Raw genomic sequence first — 10,448 nt, forward strand, 5'->3', positions numbered from 1 at the left:
CAACATACATCATATAGCGCCCACACATTACCGCTATACAGTACCTACAACACACATCATATAGTGCCCACACATTACCGCTATACAGTACCTACAACACACATCATATAGCGCCCACACATTACCGCTATACAGTACCTACAACACACATCATATAGTGCCCACACATTACCGCTATACAGCACCTACAACACACATCATATAGCGCCCACACAAGTTCTCAGTGTGGATTGTCACTGCTAATTTCACTTAATGGTTTGCAAAGAGTGAAATCTGTGGCCAAATCTGCAGTTAAGTTTTGCACAGATTTTGGTGCAGATTTTCTGTCCCATTTACAGAGGCTTTATGACAGTTATTGCTTCAGTTATAAACTGTGGACACAGCTCAGGTGTGAACAGAGGGCAATGTGATGAGAGCTGCTGGGCGCTGATGTCATTCCTGTCCTGCAGCCAGATATTATCCGCCTCTGATTGGTAGAATTAGAAGCCCCCCTCATTCCTTTCCTCTGCTGAATGCGGCCCTTGTCCCCCTCATTACCGCGCTCGTCCCCCTCATTACCGCGCTCGTCTCTCCGGCCCGTCCCGCTCCTTCGCTTATTGTGCTGATGACTCCCGCGCTCTGGATTTCTGCCAGCACTAATGTTGTATCTTCTCCATCCCCCTCATCTGCAGGTGGAAGACCCCAGCCAGCCCAACGACGAGGGTCTCACAGCCCCCCACACCGCCGTGTGCGCCCCCCACACCGAGATCGTCCAGTTCCTCGTCCAGTTCGGAGTGAAGGTAAACGCAGCAGACAGCGCCGGCTGCTGCCCCGAATATCGGCTCGCATTAAAGGGGTCGGCAGAAAACCCCCCATCCCTTGTTAGAGGCCTGAGAGCACTTATTAAGCACTACCCCGCCCCCCCCGGCCAGCACGTGACTCAGCCCCCGGCCAGATTGCATCAATGGGAGAAAAAGAAAAAAAAATCTTGGCCCAAGAAATAGAAAAGTTGAGCCCCCGAGGGTCTGGGTGATTTAGGACAGACGGTCTAGTTTTTCAGGGGGTTTTCTGTGGCGGTTTCTGTCGTTTTCTCCGCTTGGTGTCGCTGTCAGGACCCCGCTGCACTGCGCCGCCTCCTGCAACAACGTCCAGGTGTGTAAGTTCCTGGTGGAGTCCGGAGCCGCCGTGTGCGCCATGACCTACAGCGACCGACAGAGGGCGGCAGACAAGTGCGAGGAGATGGAGGAGGCTACAGCCAGTGCTCCCAGCTCCTGTACGCAGTGGCGTACCGCCAATGGCGGCAGACCACGCGACTGCTATGGGGCCCGTGAGCCGGGGGACCCCATAGCAGTCCAGGGGTGGACATACCGCCGCCGGTGCAGCAGCGCCGGGTCTCCACCATGCAGCTGCTCCCTGCACGCGGCGGTCAGGGAGCGATCCCTGCAGCTCCGCTGCTGTCAGGAGGAGAATAGCCGCGGAGCTGGAGGGTTCGTCCTCTGCTTCCTCCCTGACCCAGGCGCGCGCAGCTTGATGACGTCATCATGCAGCGCGCGCCTGGGTCAGGAAGAAAGCTGCCGGCAACCAGGAGGATGCTGCAGGCGAGCGAGCTGAGGTAAGTTGTTCTTTTTTTTTTTTTTTTTTTTTTTTTTTTGTACTGAAATGCTGGGGAGGGGAGGTGGGTGGAGGAATGATGGGGCTGGGGAGAGGAATAGTGGGGTTGATGGGGCTGGGGAGAGCAATAATGGGGTTGATGGGGCTGGGGAGAGGAATAATGGGGTTGATGGGGCTGGGGAGAGGAATAATGGGGTTGATGGGGCTGGGGAGAGCAATAATGGGGATGGGAAGAGGAATGATGGGATTGATGGGGCTGGGGATGGCTACGGAGAGGAATGATGGGGCTTTGGGGAGCAATGATGGGGATGGTGGGGCTGGGGAGAGCAATGATGGGATGGTGGGGCTGGGGTGAGCAATAATGGAGTTGATGGGGCTGGGGAGAGGAATAATGGAGTTGATGGAGCTGGGGAGAGGAATGATGGGATGATGGGGCTGGGGAGAGCAATAATGGGGCTGATGGGGCTAGGGAGAGGAATGATGGGGCTGGGAAGAGCAATAATGGGGCTGATGGGGCTGGGAAGAGCAATAATGGGGCTGGGGAGAGGAATGATGCGGCTGGGAAGAGCAATAATGGGGCTGATAGGGCTGGGGAGAGCAATGATGGGGATGGTAGGGAAGGGGAGAGCAATGACGTGTTGCTGGGAGCAAGCAATGATGAGGGTGCTGGGACAAAGCAATGGTGGGGGCCTGGGAGAGAGCAATTATGCGGGGCTGGGAGAGAGCAATGATAGGGGTGCTGGGAGAGCGCAATGATGGGGGTGCTGGGAGAGAGCAATGATGGGGGGGGCTGGGAGAGAGCATTGATGGAGGTGCTGGGACAGAGCAATGATGGGGTGCTGGGACAGAGCAATGATGGGAGTGCTGGGAGAGAGCAATGATGGGGGTGGTGGGACAGAGCAATGATGCGGGTGCTGAGAGAGCGCAATGATGGGAGTGCTGGGAGAGCGAATTGATGGGGGTGCTGGAAGAGCGCAACGATGAGGGTGCTGGGACAGAGCAATGACGGGGGTGCTGGGAGACAGTAATGATGGGGGTGCTGAGAGAGAGCAATGATGGAGGTGGTGGGAGAGAGCAATGATGGGGGTGCTGGGAGACAGTAATGATGGGGGTGCTGAGAGAGAGCAATGATGGAGGTGGTGGGAGAGAGCAATGATGGGGGTGCTGGGAGACAGTAATGATGGGGGTGCTGAGAGAGAGCAATGATGGAGGTGGTGGGAGAGAGCAATTGCGAGGGTGCTGGGAGAGAGTAATGATGGGGTGCTGGTAGAGAGCAATGATGGGGGTTTCACTTTGCTTGTACTGTGAAGCCTTGTATATTTTCCGTGTGCACATAGCCTTACAGTTAATTGGGGAGAGTCACAGAGACTGAATAATTTATTTTATTGGCCGGTGCAGATTATAGTTAATGGGGGGCACAGTGCTGCTTATCACTTTATATTTTGATTACTAAGTGGCTAATAGTATATTAATGGGGGGGTGTTACATATCTGTATTCGAGGACGCAGAGCGGGGGAGACACATGTATGCCGACAATATCTGACCTTGTTATTTTTAGGGCTGTACTGATCATCGTGGCTGGGAGATGTCGACATGAAGGTCTGACCAGATGGAGAAGAAGCAGCAGAAACCGGCTCTGATCAGATGAGACGTCAGCGGTAAGTGCCTGGATGTAAATATTATTCTGTATCTGCACTGTGTGACTTGCAGTGATGATGTTATCTGTAAAATCCCTTAGGCTGCATTCTCACATTTGTGTGAAATGTCCGTGTGCTGCCAGATCTTTTTATCGGATGGTTCACGGGCTCGTACAGTTTTATAGATCCATTCACACATCCATGAAAATCACGGATCTGAGAATGAGATCTAAGAGGGCAGAGAATGTCCTGTTCTGATCCGATTTTGAGGATTAGAATAGGACATGCTCAATGCGTCAGTAAAACAGGCCAGCACACCGACACTGCGCACAGATGCAGGAATGTAGCCTTATTATGTACAGCACAGTCCCTTAGTATATAGTGTACTCATTATGTATAGAGCCGTCCCTTATTATGTACCATCCTCTCTAGCGGCTCACAGTTGGGGGATCATACTGTGTTGGGGTCAGCATACTTTACCCTGGGAGTTGAGTTGGGGTACAGTAGGGTCATTATACTGTGCATATGGAGGAATTCACCATGGGGGTTTCATACTGTGTTTGGGGGGCCCTTTTTTTGGCATCACACTTTATGGGGCAATGAAAGAGAGATCTAGGACGTCAGCAGGAGGAAAATTACTATGTAAAGGATAGAAAGTTGTGAGATCTGATCTTTGGTGACCCCGACAATTATTTACATTTTTTTTGGGGGGGGGGGGCCCAATTAGAGCTTCTGCTATGGGGCCCCATGATTCCTATGTACGCCCCTGCCTGTACAGTAAGTACAGACAATCCACCTAGCCACGTACAAGACATCGTTCACACTTACCTGGCATTTTTTACATTTTCTTAAATGCATATATTTTAATTTTATTAAAAATGGGATTTATTAAATTTTTTGCGTCTGACATCTGCGGAATGAGTTAACTGAGAATTTATCAGTGAGCTTGCAGCTTTTTTTTTTAAGCTGTCATTTTACTGAGCCTACATGAAAGCTGAGCAGAACTTTGTGTCAGTGAGAGGAGCTCACTGACAGGTCCTCAGTTGACTCATTCCACAGCCACTTAAAAGGCCTGTAAAAGCCAAACTGTGAAAAATTTTAATGGAACCAATTTGCAAAAAATATTTGGCTCAAAAATAAATGCATTTAAATACAAAAGAAAGTCCCCAAAGGTGACCATAACATTTAAAGGGGAAATGCCCGCTCAAACCAGATCCCTATGGTTAGAGACTTCCTGGACACAGCCCTGCTCAGAGTGGAAAAACATGGCTGCTCTGGTACAGAAACAGCGCCACATCTGCTCACAGCCGGTATTGCAGGACCCTGAGCTGTAATACCAAATACAACCCATGGGTCAGGGTGGCGCTGTTTTCCGTAACAATTATTTAAATGTTTTTATTTCCTGACGAAGTAAATGGTGAAGAATAAAAACGCAAGGTATATAAGAAAGCGAGTGCAGTTTATTCCGGGCGGGATGCTGAAGCTTCGATCCCCATGGTGCGAGCCTCCATGTGAGGCCGGTGTGGGGACTCGCCTCCTCTCCTGCCTGGAGGGCGCACATTAGCGGCCGCTGTAGGCGGATTAGGATGAACGGCTGGAATGTGCCGGATTATAGGGCCCCGGCTCTCACCGCTCCGGGCTGAGACAATAATCGTCTGCGCGCTGATTCCATCACTCAGAGGCGAACGCCCAGTAACCCTGTACGGCCGGGTCTGCCAGTCACTATAGCGGCAGGATGGGCCCTGAACACTGTCAGGAGTCAGTCATAGCAGGGGTCCTCCAAGTCACACCTGCTACCTACAGGGCACCAGGTCCAAGCCCAGAGGCCGGTAACTGACCTCCTCCCAGCGAGTGAGGCCGCACCCAGCGGAGGCCATACAGGAACAGAAGTGAGGCCATTGTAGAGCAAGTGCCCGGAAATGTGGCATCCAGAGAAGTCACCGCATACAAGCGCCCAGAGCTGAGCCCTCATCTAAGCCCAAAACAGGTTTAAGACGAGGAGGGGTTAATGCAGTAGAAAAACAGCTCAAATAATGATGGCAATACCGCCACTCATACCAGTATCATAGTAGTTATATTCTTACACAGGGGCAGTATCATAGCAGTTATATTCTTATACAGGGGCAGTATCATAGCAGTTATATTCTTATACATAGTAGCAGTATTATAGCAGTTATATTCTTATACTGGAGCAGTATTATAGCAGTTATATTCTTATACATAGTAGCAGTATTATAGTAGTTGTATTCTTATACAGGGGCAGTATTATACCAGTTATATTCTTGTACATAGTAGCAGTAATATAGTAGTTATATTCTTGTACATAAGAGCTGTATTATAGTAGTTATATTCTTATACAGGGGCAATATCATAGCAGTTATATTCTTGTACATAGGAGCAGTATTATAGTAGTTATATTCTTGTATATAGGGGCAGTATTATAGTAGTTGTATTCTTGTACATACGGAGCAGTATTATAGCAGTTATATTCTTGTACATAGGGGGCAGTATTATAGTAGTTATATTCTTGTACATAGGAACAGTATTATAGTAGTTGTATTCTTGTACATAGAGGGCAGTATTATAGTAGTTGTATTCTTGTACATAGGGAGCAGTATTATCGCAGTTATATTCTTGTACATAGGGGGCAGTATTATAGTCGTTGTATTCTTTTACATATGAATTTTCTTCTGTTGGGCAAATTGTATGAAATTCTGCTAGGTAGTCCTCGGTATTCATGTGCTCTGTATAACCCCATCCCCACCACTGACTGGAGGAAAGCTGCCGATCAGTGGTGTGAGTGGGGTTATACAAAGCTCAGCATTCAGAGAACTACTAGAGCTGCAGCAGATAAAACACTGATTTTATCAAAATAGCAGTAAGCAGCAAAAAGCGTGAGATATCACTGTAATCAGGGTCTCACCCCTTATATCATGCTGCTCTCAGATGGGGCATCTAAAACCGGGTGGCAGATTCCCTTACGATTTAACAGCACTTTCTGATGACTTTTTAGAATAAGGAGTACTATATAAGGAATAATTGCCACTCATTATACACTCCTGAGTGTACATGAATGTATGGGGAGTGTACATTATATGATGGGTCTCCTGCATTTTTTCTCTACATTATAAGCCTCAGCATTTACCTTTTCTGTGCTCTTCTTTTTCTCCCTCCATCTCCCCCTTCCATAGGTTTATAGGGGCATCGCAGACATTTTTGTTGAAATGAACCTGTCGCGTTCCTCCCGGTAGCGTTCGACTTCCAGTCACTGGGGCGGCACTGCTCTGTGTATAGAAAGTGGCGCCTGTAACTGCGACCCCTGTAGTAACTGATGGCAGCTCAGCATTAGGGCCGGCTGTCAATCAGGGCTGGGGGCACGGTGACAGCCGTCACTCTCTATACACAGAGCGGTGACTGAACCAGTGCCGCCCCCATGACTGATACCCAAACGCTACCAGGTACGATAAAGTTCATTTCCTCCTGGCAGAGGGAGTCTAAATGCCGGCACCGGGCAGGTTCAGAATGCTATTAACCTGCAGAGTAACCCCATATCTACAGGTTGATAACGTTTTTTCACGTGACAGGTTCCCTTCCCTTCTCCCACAGATTTAGCCGATATTGAGAGTGAATGATTAGTGCAGGAGACCAAAAAATGTGTTTTAAGTGACAAAAGAAGAAGGTTTATCTGATAATGTATATTACAAAGTGTCTTATCTTTACTTGCACTATTGATTAATGAAATCAGGTTAGGCTGGAGCAGGAGCACAGTGATAGGACAATCAGAGGGAGACACGGGCAGATCGTGCTGCAGCTTATTCTAGTAAGGAGTTTATCTCTACACAACCATATCACTGCCACTGCTTCTGAACATGTGCTGAATGGAAAGCGGGAATCCCTCCCGCCTGTGTGCGATGTGTACGTGAGCAGTCAGTGCAGCATTCTCTACCCACTAGCTGAGAGATAACTGAAGCTTAGCGCTAGAGCCTGCAGAGGGGAGAACTGGTGACAATTGCAGGACACACAGGGGCCAGAATAGAATATACACATAGCAGTAGCCATCTGACATGACTGTTATGCCCTCAATATAACATTCATTGTGTACGCTGTCCATCAGTGTACAAGCTGTGGGGATCTGGCCGAGGCCGGCAGTACCAGGCACACACACTTATATGGATCTTGCTGTGAAGGGGCGTCAGCGCCCCAGTGAGCACCATGGACCATTTGTTCTGTTAATTGGGAGGACCAATAACGTAATGCAGTAAAGTACCTGTACATTATCTGATAATGCCCTGTATATTATGTACTTACATTATTATTGCTATTATTACATACAGTTTTTACAGTACAGACTCATTTCTTGTTACATCATTTAGATGAAAAAGCGAGGTCTGGTTGCCACAGATGCCACATATACTGCCCTGTTCAACGCCTGCGCGGAGTCGCCATGGAAAGACTCGGGTCTGCAGCACGCACTGAAGCTGCGGAAAGAATTGATGGACAAGAACATTGAGCTTAATCCCATCACTTACCGGAGCTCGCTGAAGGTCTGCACGCTGAGCTCAGGACTGCAGGGGAGCTGTGAGCTATTTAAGGTAAGTCAAGGTCACAGTCCTGGTCACCCACAATGGAGTCCTTATAAGATGCCCCTATCGTAGATTAACCGGGAGGGAACAGCATCATTGTAATCATTCCACGGGGAATCACCAGTGCACCATGTCTGGCCGGGGACTTAGCCGCCATCAGAAGGCACCACCAGAGTTCAGTTCTTCTGTGGGGACCAGGGGGTCACTTACTAAATTCGAGAAAGGTGGACAGCTTTGAACTATCTGCTACTGCGACGCCCTCCCTGAGCGGTGGGGTTACTCGGTGCCGGACAATATATGGTGGGGGTATGGGAGTGTCGTCGTGGCCGCGACTCGGTCCGTGCCCAGGGCTGTCACATAAAAAGAATGGGCTATTGGATGAGTGAATGTTCGACTATGCCACCTGTGGTTTCTGGTGATGGCCACCAGCGCTGCAGCAGTCCTCTGAGGCTGATGTTCTGACAGCTTGGTTGGTACTACTCCCCACAGGTGGAGTAAGCCTCAGGGCAGTTTGGAGGATCTGGGGAGTTGTGGTGGGTGCAGTGCCGCGCAGGAATGAGCAAACGGAGGCAGTATGTGAAGTCATCCAAGATTTACTCACTTTGATGAAGTAGCAGCTGCAAAGCTTCTCTCTGCTTCTCGTGGCGCGCTGCGGCCACCAGGAAGGGGTTCAGCACTTCCTAGGTAGATCAGGAGCACCTGTCAAGACCCCGCTGGGGTGTTCCTTTCTTTCCTAGATTCTCCCACTGAGTCCTCTCCTGACGGTATGTGATGTAAACGTGGAGTAAGGCCGGGTCCCACTAGATATACACAGGTTGAGAGATACAGGTGGCGACTCCGCTGCGTCCGTATCCCCCTGGGATCCACTAAGCCTCCGGGCTTTTCTAACGATGACGTGAAGTACACTGTCAGATATCGGGGGCCGGTCCCCTCTTGCGGCAGGAGTCCCTCAGGCTAGGCCAGAGTGAAGAATACAGGTGGCGACTCCGCTCCATCCGTACCCTCCTGGGATCCTTTCGTCTGTGGAGCCTATCTCCTCTGCTCCCCTCCTGGGCCTTCTTGATTGGACTCTGACCGGGGACAGAGCTAGCTATAACTCAACTCTGCCCCAACCCCCCGTCTCGAGGCCTGAGACCGGGAACCGTGACCCCTGAGCCGGCCGCAGCTTTGTGCTGACTGACCTTCCCAAGGAACCACGACAAAAGACTAGGTTATAAAGATGGCCGCTGTATATATATGATGCTAAAGTAAAGTGCTTCCTCCACCCTCACCCACTACATGGTTCCCACCATCTTTGGTTCCTCCCCATCTCCTCTATCGCGGGCCGGGGCAGCACCCTGGTGCATTTAGGCCCCCTACAGCAGAGGTCCCCAACCGCCGGTCCGCGGACCAGGACCGGGCCGTTGGGGTTTTTCAGCCGGTCCGCGGCGCCGCTGACCAGGGCCGGCGTCAGCACCCGGGCAAATGCCGGGGCTCTGAGCAGGCAGAGGGGCCCACTGGCGGTCGCGCACCCCGCTGGGCTATGGGCGGAGGAGAGGAGAGCGGTGTCAGCGCCCGCCCTTCTCCGCCGCTTGCTCAGGGCCCCGGCAGCCCGATACTTACCTCTCCCCGTGCCTCCGCAGATCAGCTGTCTTCCTGCTCTGCGCTCCCTGTGACGTCTCAGGTCAGAGGGCGCGGTGACGTCTTTACACCGCGCCCTCCCCTGAGCCGTCACAGGGAGCGCTGAGTGGGAAGAAACGACAACGCTGGAGTTCGGAGCCGAGCAGCGAGCGGCGGGCAGCAGGTAGCAGGTGAGGAGAAGGGAGGTGAGTATTTGATTTTTTTTTTTAATGTATGGAGGCATGGGGCAGTATAAAGAGGGGAGGTGGGGCATCCTGCTTGGGGCATTATAAAGAGGAGGGGTGACAGCCTGCATGGGGCATTATAAGGTGGGGAACAGCCTGCATGGGGCATTATAAAGAGGGGGGGATTCCTGCTTGGGGCATTATAATGAGGAGGGGTGACAGCCTGCATGGGGCATTATAAGGTGGGGACCAGCCTGCATGGGGCATTATAAGGTGGGGAACAGCCTGCATGGGGCATTATAAGGTGGGGAACAGCCTGCACGGGGCATTATAAAGAGAGGGGGGGACATCCTGCATGGGGCAGTATAAAGAGGAGGGGTGACAGCCTACATGGGGCAGTATAAAGAGGAGGGGTGACAGCCTACATGGGGCAGTATAAAGAGGAGGGGTGACAGCCTGCATGGAGCATTATAAAGAGGAGGGGTGACAGCCTGCATGGGGCATTATAAAGAGGGGGGGTGACAGCCTGCATGGGGCAGTATAAAGAGGAGGGGGAACAGCCTGCATGGGGCATTATAAAGAGGGGGGGATTCCTGCTTGGGGCATTATAATGAGGAGGGGTGACAGCCTGCATGGGGCATTATAAGGTGGGGACCAGCCTGCATGGGACATTATAAAGAGGGGGGGATTCCTGCTTGGGGCATTATAATGAGGAGGGGTGACAGCCTGCATGGGGCATTATAAGGTGGGGACCAGCCTGCATGGGGCATTATAAGGTGGGGAACAGCCTGCATGGGGCATTATAAGGTGGGGAACAGCCTGCACGGGGCATTATAAAGAGAGGGGGGGACATC

This window comes from Phyllobates terribilis, unplaced genomic scaffold (genome assembly GCF_046119375.1).
Source record: "Phyllobates terribilis strain yellow unplaced genomic scaffold, ASM4611937v1 Scaffold_172__1_contigs__length_4051808, whole genome shotgun sequence".
In the NCBI taxonomy this organism is placed as follows: domain Eukaryota; kingdom Metazoa; phylum Chordata; class Amphibia; order Anura; family Dendrobatidae; genus Phyllobates; species Phyllobates terribilis.